The following is a 15,055-nucleotide window of genomic DNA, read 5'->3' as shown; positions in this document are numbered from 1 at the left end:
TATGAATGAGTTAATCCATTCCCTCATGACTCCAACACCTCCTAAAGAGCATCACCTTTCAAATATCTTTTACTGTGTGATTTTAGGGGATTCATTCAAACACAGTGGTGTGTGGCAGTTAGGCTTGGCTAGTCACTGTCAGTCCCATTCCCAAAGTCTTTAACTGGAAGTCCACTAACCCTAGTAACTGCATTCCAGAAAGTCCTACTGTAGAAGTCCGATAGCACCAGGTCCCATCTCCTCCCCTTTGCCCTTTGTCCTTTGCCTCTCTTCTTTCAATTGGCCACTCTTGCTTTGTGTTCTTTACTAGCCACAAAGCCAGTGATCTGACAAAACACAGTCATTTGTGATTTCAAGCCTTTTCCTCCCAGGACCACTCTTATTTAAAAAGGCGATGCCCAAGAGGCCCCAGGCTTATTCAAAGAAAGGATTCCAGCCTGCAGGGGGGATTTCAGGCACCTGTGAGGGCAAAATTTACATGACTCAGTTGCAGTTAGAAGCATGGTTCTTGCTCCTGAGCACAGTCTCTTGGTCACCTTTCTAACACTTGACGTGTGACGGGCTCCAGAGTCGAATGTATTTCCTCCCTACAACTTCATGTCTCACTCTGCATGAAGAAGCCAGGGGCTGGCATTCTTCAAGTGTAGAGGATGGAAATTTGTATGACCAATGTCATTATCAAGATCCTCACAAGTCGCCTGAAATAGATATTATCTCTCAGTTATGAAGTCCAGTACAATCATTTCTGGGTCAGAGAGACTGTAGTTCAAATTCAGGTTTATCAACTTGTAAGAGGCTTGCTTAAGCTTCTGCTTCCTCATCAAAAATATAAATAAAATAGTACCCACTTGATAGTCATGTAATAAGGAGTAAATGAGTATACCTTACAAAGCACTTAGCATGGTGCCAAGCACACAGTAGGCTCTAAATAAATGCTACCTGGCTATTATTGAATGGGAGAGTATTTTCCCAGAAGATGAAATATTTGAGTCTTATCCCAAGGGATAAGAATAATAATAATTTTTATTAATGCCTCACAATCTACTTCCAAACTTGGTGGCATAAAACTACCACCACTTTTTTTTAATGCTCATATATTCTAGAAATCAAAAAATTTGGGCAGAGTCCAGAGGAAATGACTGATGCCTGCTCCAATGTCTCATGTGGAGTGGGAAGACCCCAACAGCTGGGGCTAGGGAGTCCACTTCAAAGTGCCTGGTACCCCAGAAGGGAAGTCTGGAAGGCTGGGTTCAGCGGGCTTTGCCAGCTGAGTGTGAAACAGTGGTCTCTCCAAGGTGGCAACCTTGGCATTGTCGCACTTCTCACCTGGTAACTCAGTGTCTAGCCAATAACGTGAACACTGCATTGCCTTTTATCACCCAGGCCTAAAGATCACACAAAATCATTCCTGCCCTGTCACACTGTGGAGGGGCCCTAGAACTCTCTTCACCAAGAGAACAGTGTCGAAAGATTTGTGACCTCGCATGTGCGTGTGAAAAGTTCCCCAGCCTGTGGTACCAAATCCTAAGCTAAATTTTCTTTTGTTGTCGTCGTTGCTGTCCTGGGCTTTTTGAAAACATGACAGCATAGCAACGTGATGCAAATGTCTCTGTGTGGTGTTTTGAAATGCATCCCAGCTGTGGGCTGAGAGATCTGTGGCCTGGAGCTTCGGCCAAGTCCAAGTTTTGCTTTCCTTGGGGTCAGAATCTACTTCAGGGATCCTGGGCTGAGACTTCAGGAGCTCATTCCTCTCTTCCTCCTCCTGCAGCTTGGGGCCAATGCCTCTCGCTGGGCTCTCTGTGCTCCCGTCATCAGATGTGTGAATGAGCCTGCTGTCTTGTTGTAGGGCTTCTTGCTTCTTGCTGTGTGTCCTCCTCGCACACACACTTGTTGGTGTGGTAATCATTACCCAGGCCCATGATGATCTAAGCTGCCACCATCACGGCTTCGGTGTGAACACCGCTCTTGTGGGCTGGGTGGGTCCCTGACAAAACAGCCTGAGCTAAGTGTTTTGTTTTTGGTTTTGTTTGTGTTTTGCAGTACTGGGGATGGAACCCAGTACCTAGCGCTAGGCAAGCCCTCTACCACTTAAGCCATGCCCTCAGCTCTATTTTGTTTTTGAGATAGGGTCTCCTCTCTGTAATTTTGCCTGGGCTGGTCTTGAACTCGCAAAATCCTCCTGCCACCACCTCCTGGGTAGCTGAGATTATAGGCACGCACCACCATACCTGGCTGCTTGAGCTAAATTCCTATTACATGATTTCATTGGTTTTTTGCAGTCAGCCCATGAAGTGGAAATTATCACTTTTGTGTTGTAATGCATTGTCCAAGACCAAGAGGTGGTTGTGTGAACCTCATATGTTGAAATCATGTCTGTCTTTGGACTCAATGCTCTCATTAACCCCATAATATGGGATCCCTCCCATAAATACATACAATATACAACATATAGATGGGAGGCAGGAAGGGATGGTAGGTGACAAATGATAGGTAGGTAGGTGACAGATACCAACTCTAAGTTGAAGTTGAAACCCGAATTCCTGAGGGGCCACAGGAACCTCACCCAGCCAGCATCTGCACAGCTCTCTGAAAGAAGAGAAGAGTCCCTAGGAAACTAAAAACACGAGCACCCCTGAGATGTCACCGAGATCACTGACCTCCTAGGTGGTGTCCAGAAGATGCTGGACATCTGGACACTTCCAAATATTTGCGCAATGGAAGCCATATTTTGTCTAACTTTACTCCCATTTGTTTGGTAAACACAGCTGGTTTGAAAATTATAATGGCGCCTTAGTGTGGGGAAAGCTCTTAGAGGTTGTTCCCATCCAAACCCCTCTTTACACAAAGCAGGTAAGTATATATCCATAGAGGAGAGGAGTTTGGGAAAGTTATCCTCACATGGTTTGAGTATCTTTATTTCAATATGGCTCTAGCAGAATCTATACTGATTGAAGGAAGATGAAACTCAGAAGTCAGTGATCCACCTCCAGGAACAATGCACACACATCTTCTAAGAGTGCTGGTTGTGGTCCAAGGAAATGGGAAACAAGCTAGCTATCCATCCCCAGGGGAATGAGACAGAAAGTGTGGGGGATGTGTGGTATGAAACCCTGCACACTAGTTAGAAACACACACACACACAATATAACATATATATTTTAACATATGCATACAGTCACAGGGAGCGATCTCAAAAACATGGTGTTGAGTGACAATGTTAAGTATCAAAGGAGATTTATAATTTGATGACTTTTGACTTTTATATAAACTTAATGCGCACATTACACTTACAGTACATTGCACAATCCAAGACATGGGAGAGGTGCCTCGCACTCATTACCAGGATAACACGTTACTCATGTTTAGGACCGCCTCTACTCTGTGAATAAGCTAGAAAGAAACCTATCCTAGGTTTCAGCACAATGACATCGTGGGAAATACCAGGAATTCTTTGGCAACTCACGACACTCCAGCTTCTGACCCAAGGTCCGCTGAGCAGAGATGAAGGGTGAAAGAGGCATGTCCTTTCAAATCCTGTTTTCATCGACACTAATGAGCATAAGCCACGTGTGAAATATCGTGCCAGGTTCACCTTTCAGGCCTGCAGGAGCCTGATTTCCTTCCTCCTGTCTTGGGGATTTACATCTCAGCAGGTGCTCACGCTGTGGTCAGCCAGGGAGATCACTTTTCGGAAATGAGGGATGAATTTCCATCTTCCCAAAGGAGAGGTCTTTTTTTCAGCCATCACTGATTTTTTTTTTCTGGATGGCCCTATGTGCCATCACTGACACAGAGGATAAGAAGTCCTTCCCATTTCTACAGCTGTGTGCCTTGTGATATGCTGGTAGTGTGACCACAGAACTTGGGATGGATTAGGCATTATTGTTCTTAGAAAAAGTAAGAAAAAATGGTATTTTCAATGACAGGTCCAAGGTCACACATCTACATTTTGAGTCCTACACTAGAGATGTTAATATATTTGTTCTCATGTAATATCAGCAATTCTACTATCACTAGGAATAATAGTGATAGTATCAAACTATCACTTAGTTTAATAGTATTAAACTATGTGTGTCAAGTGCTTTACATAAAAGATGACATGAGTTCTTCCTACTTTACATGCTACTGCATCTATGTCACAGACAAGGAGGTTGAGGGGTGGAAGTCAAGCAACTCCATGGAGAAACACAGAGACAAAGCTGCTTTGTTCCAAAGTCTTGTCCTATAACCACTACACTGCTCCATCTACAGCCATAAATCCAACTTGTCACATGGTGATGTGATTCCAGGAAGCAAGTGAGAGATAGGGAGGGAGACAGAGCCAGTGAAGACGTGAGAATGTGTTGCCATTGAGCAGGACAATGTGAGGCTGCAGAACTGGGACAAGCCAGCTGACAGCTCCTTGGCAGAGCACAGGCAAGCGTTCGTCACTTGTTCACCTGCCGCCTCCACCAACGCCTTCTCCAAGCAGGGACTTGTCATTTTCAGGTTGCACACTGTGGGAGATGAGTTGGTTCTCTGAGGTGTCCCACACTGTGACATCAAAAGAAAAGGCATGATGGCTAGACATGGAGCAAACCTATAATCCTAGCTTTTGGAAAGCTAAGGCAGGAGAATCCCAAGGTCAGCCTGGGGATGAACAGAGAGACATCCTGTGAAAGAAAGTGGGAGAGGGAAAGGGAAGAGAGAGGAGGGGGGGAGAGAGAAAGAAGAAGGAGGAGGAGGGAGAGAGGAAGGGAGAAAAAAAAGGGAGGGAAGGAAGGAGGGAAAAGACTTAGGGTCAGAATTGAATTGAGGGGTACACAGAGTGGATCTAAGTGAAGCCCTGTGTGTTTCACCTGTGTAAAAGCTGGTCAGAACTTACTTAGCACCAGACACGGAGTGTCAGATAGAATCAAAGATGGTGAGGCCAGGAGAGGAGCGAGTGCCCCAGGGGGGTCTCCGAATCACTGCTGAACAGTTGAGTTTTAAGCTAACTATATTCATATGGATATGGGACTTGATTCAAAGGCCAAACACACATAGACTCTGCATGGGAACACATAGAAAATGCAAGCATGCAGACGCTCACCCATCTGCACTGCGCAGGGAGGTACCGAGTCTCCACTCACAGAGGAGAAGCTGAGGCTATGTGGCCAGGCTGGTTGCTATGGTTACCCAGACAGAGTATGATGGATGAGCTGGGATTCAAACTCAGATCTCCACTGCAGGGCTCCTGCCTTGGTATCTGAAAATTCTGAATTCTTGCCCTATCTTATTTCAGGAGAAGACAGCTGGGTAGGGGAAGAACAGCTGTCCCCTGTCTCATAAAAAATGAGTTTCTTGCCCCCTACTGCTACAGAAAGAAGGGAACAAATCCTTTGGTTCTAACTGCAAATAAAATTTGGTTAAAGGATTATGAGACGTGGGGCAAATGTTTTTCCAGTTCCATTCAGAAAGGTATTTAACCCATTCAGAATTAATTCCTGTTACTGTATCTGTGACTTTGGGTGATACTTTTATTGCTGCCTCAGTTTCCTTATCTGTAAAATGTAAATAATAACAGTTCCTGACTCAAGGGATAGCTGTGAAGATTTTTTTTTTAATTATTACTGCACACAGTAAATGATCAAAACGTTGGCTAATCACAGCTACTCAGGAGGCAAAGATAGGACAATCATGAGCTGAGGCAGGCCCTATATTTAAAAAAAAAAAAAAAATATATATATATATATATATATATATATATATATATATATATAAGCTAACTAAAAAACAGAAGGATTGGTGATGTGGTTCAAGTGGTAGAGCACATGTCTAGCAAGCCTGAGGCCCTGGTTTCAAATCCCTGTACCACCAAAATAATAAGCTCTTATTATCATGTCTAAAGTCCCTTACTACCTGTCCCTGGATGGCTAGGTTCTCTCTTTCCAGGTTATCTGATCATGCTATTTTCCTTCTCAAAATCCTTCAGTGGTTACATTCAGTGGCCTACAAGAAAGGATCCCCTGAACTCCCTTCACTCCTCACAACCTCTATGCAGCTTCCTGAAACACTGCAATTTCCTGCTTGCAGGCTTCTGCCTTTTTCCACCTGGAGAGCTCTCTTCCCTCCATTCTTCCGTCTGTCCATTCAGTGATACTTAACTCCATCTCTGAGACATGTCCATGGCCCAGCCAAGGGGATATGCCAGTTAAGAAGGTTGGTTCCCTCTCCTGTAAGGCAGGAGGTAGAATCTGGGGCCACCATTGGGGCCAGCTGTAAAGTCTGCTGTGGTGGGTTTTGGATGTCTACCACGGACAAAAGACATGGAGTGGGAACTTTTTGTTTACCATTTCTGGTCAAGTAGAAGTTTGGTTTTGATCTTCTCAAAGTTTACCTCCTTTGTCAAGCTGGACCACATTCCCTTATCCCCAGCTCCAAATAGACGTGCATGGATTCTCCATGTGGGTGATGGTCCCTATCAGAGCACCTGCTTTAGCCTTAGGAACTTGATGGTGAGATGCTTGAGGATGGAGACCTCTTAGCACTCATTCTCATCCCCTACGACCTAGTGTGGAGGAGCCTGGTTATGGTTAAGAATTATCTGCAGAGGCAGAATGTGAGGCTGCCTGGTAGGTGGTTGCTGTAACCGTTGGCATTGTTTTTGGTGATGTTGGCCAAGATGAGATGACAGTGTTGGTGCTGGTGATGCTGGTGGTACTAATACAGGTGTGTGTGGCATTGTTAGTGGTCCTGACAACATGGTGGCTGTGTTCAATGAGGAGCTGATGCTTCTGGCTTCTGATGGTAGTGGTGAGGACACTGTTACTGGTGGTTTTCCAAACAGTGGTGGTAGTAATGGTAGTGGTTGAGTGACGGTGATAATGATGACTGTGGTGGTGGTGGTGATAGTGGTGGTGGTGGTGATAGTGATGGTGGTTACAGTGGTGGTGGTGGGGATATTGGTATGGGTAGGGGTGGTGATGATGGTGATGGTGATGGTGATTATGGGGGTGTGGTAGTGGTAGTGAGGGTGGTGGTGCTGCTGGTGGTGGAGCTATTTCTGGTGGTGATGATGGTGTTGAGATCAGTGTTGGTGGTGGATGCGGTAGAGAGAGTGATGATAAAGTAATTTCATATCAGGGCTCTTCCTTGCAATTCCCCACAAGCTGGCTAGAATGCACTATCCTATTGCACTGAGGAACTGATCACGCAGGTCTGCAATGGCTTCCTCCAGCTCTCGAGTCCATGCATCAGCAACCTTTCCACACCATTCACATGGGGCCTGATTTTCAGACTGCTGACACATGCAAAGAGATAGGTGCAGGGCAGCGACAACACACCTTTAAGAAACCGTCTTGGGACACTGAATATTTCCCCCTCATATTTTCTAAATTTTTATCAGAACTGGGAATTGTTGCATTTATCCGTTCCTAGGTTTAACCTCTGCAACCCCATCTAGACAGAGTCCTGTAAGGATCACGTGTGTGCCATTCTCCAGTTCCAACCATGGTGCCTAAGAAGCAGTAGAAGCTCACTGGGTGTTTGTTGAATGAATTATACATCCCACAGCACTGAGCACAGACACCTACAAATAAGCAATCAATGACAATCCCTCCAGAAAAAGCTTCCATTCATTCACTCAGTCAATCAACAAACATTAAGTGAGCAGATCTCAAGTAGATATAGAGTCAAAAATGTAATATTGCTTATTTCAGAAAATGAGGAAGTCACTCACCTCATTGCTGGAACAATGGGGCCTGGCCTCTAACTGCTCCCTGTACCACTGTATCCCTCTGCACCCAGATGGGGCTTGGCCTGTGGAAGGGAAGGAGGGAGGGAGAGAGGGAGGGAGAGAGAAAGGGAGAGAGGAAGGGAAGGAGGGAGGCAATAGGGAGGGAGGGAAGGAGGGAGGAGAGGGGGAGGGGAGAGAATAAGGAGGACAGGAGAGGGAGGAAGGGAGAAAGGAAAGAAGAAAGAGAGAAGGAGAGAGGAAGGAAGGAGGGAGAGGAAGGAGGGGAAAGGAAGGAGAGGGGGAGAGAGTAAAGGAAAGAAGGAAGGAAGGGAGGGAGGGAAGAAGGAAGGGAGGGAGGGAAGAAGGAAGGGAGGAAGGGAGGAAGGGAGGAAGGAAGGAGATGAATGAATGAATACATGAATAAGCAAATGGTTGAGACAAAGAGCTCCCAGGGCGGATCCCAAATCAAGTCCCTCAAAGGTCAACCCCTATTCCCCTCCTCCTTTGCCTGTACCCTTGGAGGAAGCTCCCTGTCCCAGCAGTGCCCCTCCCCCCATCTCCCTTTATCCCCTCCCCCTCCTCCCACCACCCATGTTATAGATTAAAAACAACAGCCAAGCTGGCATTTGCTGACTGTCAAACACCTCTGTGACTTTCCTCAGAACAAACAGATTCAGCCGACTTTTTGTTTGTTTTCTTCCTTTTTCTGAGCTGCTGAGCTGTCCTTGGAATTGTGCAAGAGGTTAGACACAGGGACTGTCAACAGCTCCCTAATGTTGGCTCTCCCCCAGAAAGGGGCGCAGGGTTTTGTGGGCCCTAAGCACTGGGGCAGGAACACACACAGCCGCTGTTTGTTTTCTCCTGCAGGCTGACATTTCCCCTGTGGGCCAGGGCGAGCTCAAAACCAGGAGGCCCCTGCCCTAATTGGACATGAAAAACAGTTTGGATAAACAGAGAGATGTCACCTCAATGGCTGTAATCCCGTCCCTCCCACAGAGTGGGACAGCTGAAGCCTTTAAGGGATTTTTTTTTTCACTTTGATTTTAAAATTTAAAACTTTTACAGTATGAAATTCATATATTTTATGTAACAAAGTGAAGAAACAAAAATTCCTAAGAAAATCTCTTATTCTGTACTCCAAAGAACATAATGATGGTTTGCTGTTTTATCCTGTACCCATTAATTCATTCACCAAATGATCACCCTGTGCCTGCTAAGTGCTATACACTGCTCTAGATCTGGGGGGATGCAAGGCTGAGTAAAAGCACACCCTCATTCTGGAAGTTTCTGTTTGCAGCCAAAAATAAAGGAAAGTTGTGTTGAGCATGGAGGACGGGTTTGTCACATCTGTCATCTCACATAACCTTCACAGTGTGATCATTCTAGGCCTGTTGCTCAGTGGTTTAATTTTACTTATTTAAAAATGTGTTTTAGCCAGGTATGGTGGCACACACCTGTAATCCCAGCCAAAGGGAGGCTGAGACAGGAGAATCATTGAGTTCAAGGCTAGCCTGGGCTATATAGTGAAACCCTGTCTCAAAAAAAGAAACCTGTATCTTGAACTCTTTTTTCTTATTGGTCTATAAACTTCTAACTTATCAATTTGAAAACTTGAATAGCACTCCAACATTTATTCATACCCTCATGTGTTTAAAGCTCTTTGAAGTTGGATATTTCAAACAAACTTCTAAAAGTAACATTGCTCAAAAAAAAAAAAAAAGGTTAAAAACAGATATTGCAAAACAAGCTACAGATTTTGAAAGTTGAGGGTTATCTTGGTGCCATCCCTCAGTTCCACATGCATCTGCCCCTTCTCACGTTAAAAGTACAGGAACTTGTTCTACCTGAGTCACTCAGGGAGTTGAGGACTTTGCTGATACTCACCTGGCATAAGGCTACATACCTCCAGAAGCTCTAATTGTCACTTGTCTTGCTAAGAGCTAACTATCTTCTGATACAGTGATTTCTGCCATGAGAGAAGGTGCTTCTGAAAAGCCAGGGTCTTACCTACCCAGTCCCTAGAGAAGGAGGAAAGAGAGCGAGCCACCCTCCACCCCTGTAAAAGTCAGCTGAAGGAATAATAGATGACAATACAGAGAAAGGAGAAAATGAATGGACAGACGTTGAGTAGGTGGATGGATGGTTGGATGGATGAGAGGATGGATGGATGATGGTTGGATGCATGGATAGATGGGTACATGGGTGGATGGATAGATGGATGGATGGATGGATGGAGAATGTATAGATGGTTGGATTGATGATAGATGATAGATGATGGATGATGGATGATGTCAGCCCAGCTTGCCTTTCAAACCCTTCTGACCCTACCAAGAGCCCTTTTGTCTCTTGACCCCTTACCCAGCCCTCAAAGGCCATCACCAGTTAAACAAAGCTCCTTGGGAATCATCCACACACCTTCCAAGGCAAACAACCTAGACCCCAGTGAGAGAAGCCACGAGGAGAGACAGGTCAAGCCCCGCATGGACCTGTCTGAAGTTTGTCTCCTGCTGCTATTTGTGACAGGTGACAATTGGGGCAGGAATCTCTCCTGCATCTGAGAAGGCAGGAGCAAGAAAGCAGGAGCATCTGATGTTTAATGACACGGGGAAAATGCTTCAGCACTGGTGTGTCATGGCACACACCTGCCATCCCATCTACTCAAGAGGCAGATATCAGCAGGATCGCAGTTTATGGCCAGCCTGGGCAAAAAGTTACCGAGATTCCATCTCAATAAACAAGGCAAGCATTGTGGTGGTTCACACCTGTAATCTATTACACAGGAGGCGGAGGTAGAAGAATCAGAGCCCGAGGCCCCCCAGGCAGAAGGCTTGAGACCCTATCTAAACAATCACTAAAGCAATATGGGGTTGGGGCTTGGCTTGAGTGACAAAGTGCCTGCCTAGCAAGCAAAAAGTTGTGAGTTCAAGCACCAGTACAGCCAAAAAAAAAAAGCTTCAGCATATATTTGAGAAGATAGGTTTTAATAATGTGATCTGAACTTTGAGGATAACAGGAAAAGAAGGAAGGGAGAAATACCTGCACTGTGGTGGGAATATAGGAAACAGATGTGTCTGAACCACAAACCATCCCCAAAGATACCATTTAGCCAAAGTATATACTTCAACAGTATATACATACTCCCACCATGATGTACCACTATAGGCCAAAAGGAACAGGCCCAGCTGATATGGATTGAATCTTCTAAAACTGTAAGCTGAAACAAACCTTTTCTCTCTATAAGCTGATTATCTCTGTTATTTTGTCATAGTATCAGTAAACTGGCTGACACACCCATAGGTACCTTCATGCGCATCAGGAAAAGGAACCATTCCCTCTGTTCGAGCCATCCTTTACCCTTCCATTTCTTATCTTGACTAATACATCCCAAAATATCACTTTTTTTTGGTAGGACTGGGATTTGAACTCAGGCCTTTTCATTTGCAAAGCAGACACTCTACCACTTAAGCCACACCTCCAGTCCATTTTGGTCTGGCTATTTTGGACATGGGGTCTCACACACTATTTACCAGGGATGGCCTTGAACCTTAATTCTCCTGATCTCAGCTTCCCAAGTAGCTGGGATTACAGGCATGAGCCACCGGCAGCCCTGCTAATGCCAGTCATTTTTGTATTAAATCCATGGTTGTTGCCACATCCATGCCCTGCCTTACTGTGATCCTTCATGATTTTCTCTAGATGGATTCGTTCTGCTTTTTGATATATTTCTTTCCAAGAGCTACAGTAACTTTATGCTGCTACGGTAATTATAAACCCAGATCCTTTATGTAAATAGAAAGTCACTTTAAAAATAAACCTAAGAATATAAAACATTGTTGCTAATTCTAATTGGGCAACTCTGACAAGGGCCCAGGGCCTGGAGGCTGCTCTCTTTGTCATTAAGAGAGAGAGGAAGTGTCAGAGGGGGGCAGAAGGGGGAGGACTGGATAAAGAAGTCTTAGCATCAATCTGAAAGTTGTTTTCTGAAGAAATCTAAATAAATGAGTAAGAACAGAAAAGGGAAAACATTTTCACTGGGTAGTTTACTCAGATAATGTCCTGCTCTTGTACCCCCCAAAACCTCTCCCGCTTTAAGAAACTAAAATGAAGAGAGACCAGTTTCCAGGTCTTAAATACACTCATAGAATTGATGACACCTGAAGGGTCTTGGCCCTTGGATTTTCACCCTGGGTTTTCCTACCTCACCTCTACCAGCCCTGGCATGCCTGCTTGCAGAGCCTGGGGCCTTCCCGTTCTTGGTTGGAAAACTAGAAAATGATTCACCCAAGTTTTCCCAGGCAGGCTCATTGCTAGTCAATTCTTTGCACCACCTCGTGAATCTGTTTTAATGTCTTTTCCCCAGCAACTTCCCTGTCCTTTGACCCTAACACTGAATCCCAAGAAACTATCTTGGGGACAGCAAGGTCTGGCTGCAGTACAAACATGTCTATGGCAGGTCCCCTCTGATTGCCATCTACAGGGAAAGCAACACACACAAACATGCAGCCACATACGCAGGAGCGGAGGAAGGCGTGGTGTTGGGTTGTCTGGCGTAGTATTGTCCTGTGTGTGTGTGTGTGTGTGTGTGTGTGTGTGTGTGAGTGTGTGTGTAACAGAGTGTTCTCAAGCCCCTCTACCCCTGTGCTTCACCTGGAGTTATTACTGTAATGACTTTGCAGTTTGACCAGCACAGAATTGAGTGTGTGTTTACAAGAGATCTAATTCTTACAACAACGATGTTTTAAGATATATTAAACAATAACAATAACAATTATTATTATTATTTTACAGCTCTGCCCACAAATGCCCTGCTAACCAGCCACCCACCTTGGGCGAGTCACATTGACGTGCTGAACTCCATTCCTGATGCCCGTCCAGCTCCAAGATTTATGACTTTATCATCCCACAAGTATTTACAAAAGTCACCAGCAGTGGGAAGATATCATGGACCTGGGCCACCTACCAGCTGTGTGACCGTGAACAAGTCCCTGGTAACCTCAGCTCTCACCAAGAGGTAATGAAAAGGTCTATCTGGTTAGACCGCAAGGAGGACAACATGAGGTCATCTGTGCAAAGCACCTGGTAGGGGGCACCTGGAATCTTTTAGTAATTAAACCTAGTAGAGCCACAGTGGGTGACTGCCATGCTCGTGACACATCCATTCCAGAGCTGTGATGAGGACGGAGTTAGGAGCAAGGACGGACTGTTACTTCTGCTGTTGCTGCTGCTACTCCCAGTCAATACCAGGGACCAGGTGTGACGCCCTCAGAAGGTAAGAGGGCTCCTCCTACTGGGCTTTAGATCCTTCTAATGTTGGATAGTTCAAAATCCAGAGACAGGCAGGGTTGATGGCAAAGCCCAGGACGCAGTACCTGAGCAGCTGTACAACTTAGAAGGCAAAGGAGAGGGAGAGGTGGTGGGGGCGGGGACCTTGGCAAGCCGGAAGGGGCTCAAATTCATCAGTGCCACTCTGCAACTTACAGGAAGACCTACAGGGCCCCAAGGCTTCAGGGATGAACAAACATATCTTTGTGATGTGCCTTTGTTGAGTAACCAGGGCAAACTGTGTGTGTGTGTGTGTGTGTGTGTGTCTTTCTCCCTTTTATTCCACTAATGAAAAATAAAGAGAAGAAAGATTTGCCTTTAGAATATCAGGAGACAAGGGGAAGCCTTAAATGCTGAGAGCTCAAGGGCGTCCTCACCATCTACCCACACAGGGCAAATTCCCAATTTCTAAATCCTCCCAGCAGCTCAGCAGGCCAGGTGTTGGCAGCTAACTGAACAATTGTCGCACTGGAGATGAACAAGTTCGGGATGGCTCTGGGACCTGTAGGTGTCAGAGTCAGAGAGAGAGAGAGAGAGAGAGAGAGAGAGAGAGAGAGAGAGAAAGAAGGCTTTTGTTCAGTGATATTCTAAAGGATTATCATAGAGGCATTTGAGGACAGGGACTTCTGAAGGGACAAGTGAAGCCAGATAGCACTTGGTAGCAGAAGCTCCCTGACCTGGGTCAAGTTGCTTCCCCTTTCTAGACTTTAGTTTCTGCATTTGAAAAATGAAAGGGAAGGAACAACTAGTAGCTAGATCTCCTTCTTGTCTCGTCATTTTGTGCTCAGGAAATTTAGGACGAGTTTTGAAACAGTCCCTTGTAGATAACCCTAAGACAGCATTTAGGTAATGACCCTTCTGTGGCAACAGCAATTCATGTTCTTTTAATATGGTGCCATGTTCCAAATGACCTGATTTTTATGGGACGCAGAGTAGATTGTTCTAGTATATTCTTTCTCCACTCTTGGGTTCAGAGAAGCCATCAGAACCCTCAGTGGTAAAGATTTAGAATAGAAATGTTCTAAGGACCAGAATGCAATCTTAAATGACAGCCCACCATCTGTTTGTCCTCAGAACTGTCCAATCATCCACCATCTATATATGTATGTGTCTATGATCCATCTGCTTATCTATCTATTCAGTAACTTAGCCCTGTGTCTTATATCTTACACATATATATTCAGAATTGCATATAAACATGTATATGTGACACATATATGGACACACAGTCCATTCAGTCTATGTATTAATTCACTCAGTCATGCAGACATCTAGCTATCTATTAACCTATTGATACCTATGCACACATGCACCCATCCCCTCCTCCATGCATCATGGAACCACCTGCCCATACACTTATCCACCAATGAATCCATTCAAATGTCTATTCATTCATCCTTGTGTTTATGCATTCATCCATGAAACCTACCTATGTGTATACCTACCCACCTACCTGCACACATTCGATACGCACAGCCTTCTAGCCATCATTTGTGCATCTGTGCATCCGTTCACTCGTGCATCTGTTTGGTGATGCACCACCCATCTGTCCTCCTGCTGTTTGCAAAGCATTGGGGATACAAAGAGCAAAGAGCCTCACCGGTATCTTCAAGGAGCTTGCTGTGTAGTGCTAGGGAGATAAAAACAAATACGTTCAGCAAAGTGTGCAAACTTCTGTGGCAGAAAGTCAGGAGGCAAAGATGAGGACTGAAGAAACACAAGTTAATAACCATAGTTACCAGTTAATAAACCATTCTGTGCTCCTGGTTCACCTTATCCTGCATACTGATTTAATGAGCTAGGCGTTCGTACCCTCTTTGGACAGTGAAGAAACAGACTTGAATGGGTAAATGAATGCTACCGGTCACACAGCAGGCAAGTAGTACAGTGAGAACGCAAACACACTTCTCTCAGAGCCCGAGCCTTTCACCTTTATCCACTCAGTACCAGGAAAGATGCAGGGAAAAAAAAAAAAAAAACCAGAGAATGTTAGAAGCCCCAAAAGACCTCTGAAGACCCCCTGTATTGCCAGGTAAA

The 15,055-nt window shown here is 45.1% G+C and overlaps 1 long non-coding RNA gene across 1 annotated transcript; it reads right to left on the bottom strand.

Moving 5' to 3' along the window:
* Window positions 1-3,145: 3,145 nt before the first annotated feature.
* On the bottom strand, window positions 3,146-8,261 carry LOC141418842 (uncharacterized). Its single transcript, XR_012443494.1, has 2 exons — window positions 7,700-8,261; window positions 3,146-4,533 (listed from the first exon to the last, which is right to left on the bottom strand). It is a non-coding gene; the product is annotated as an uncharacterized lncRNA (long non-coding RNA).
* Window positions 8,262-15,055: the final 6,794 nt, after the last annotated feature.

This window comes from Castor canadensis, chromosome 18 (assembly GCF_047511655.1).
Source record: "Castor canadensis chromosome 18, mCasCan1.hap1v2, whole genome shotgun sequence".
NCBI lineage: Eukaryota > Metazoa > Chordata > Mammalia > Rodentia > Castoridae > Castor > Castor canadensis.
Note: the sequence above shows the minus strand (reverse complement) of the source record. Positions and strands in the feature narration are given on the sequence as shown.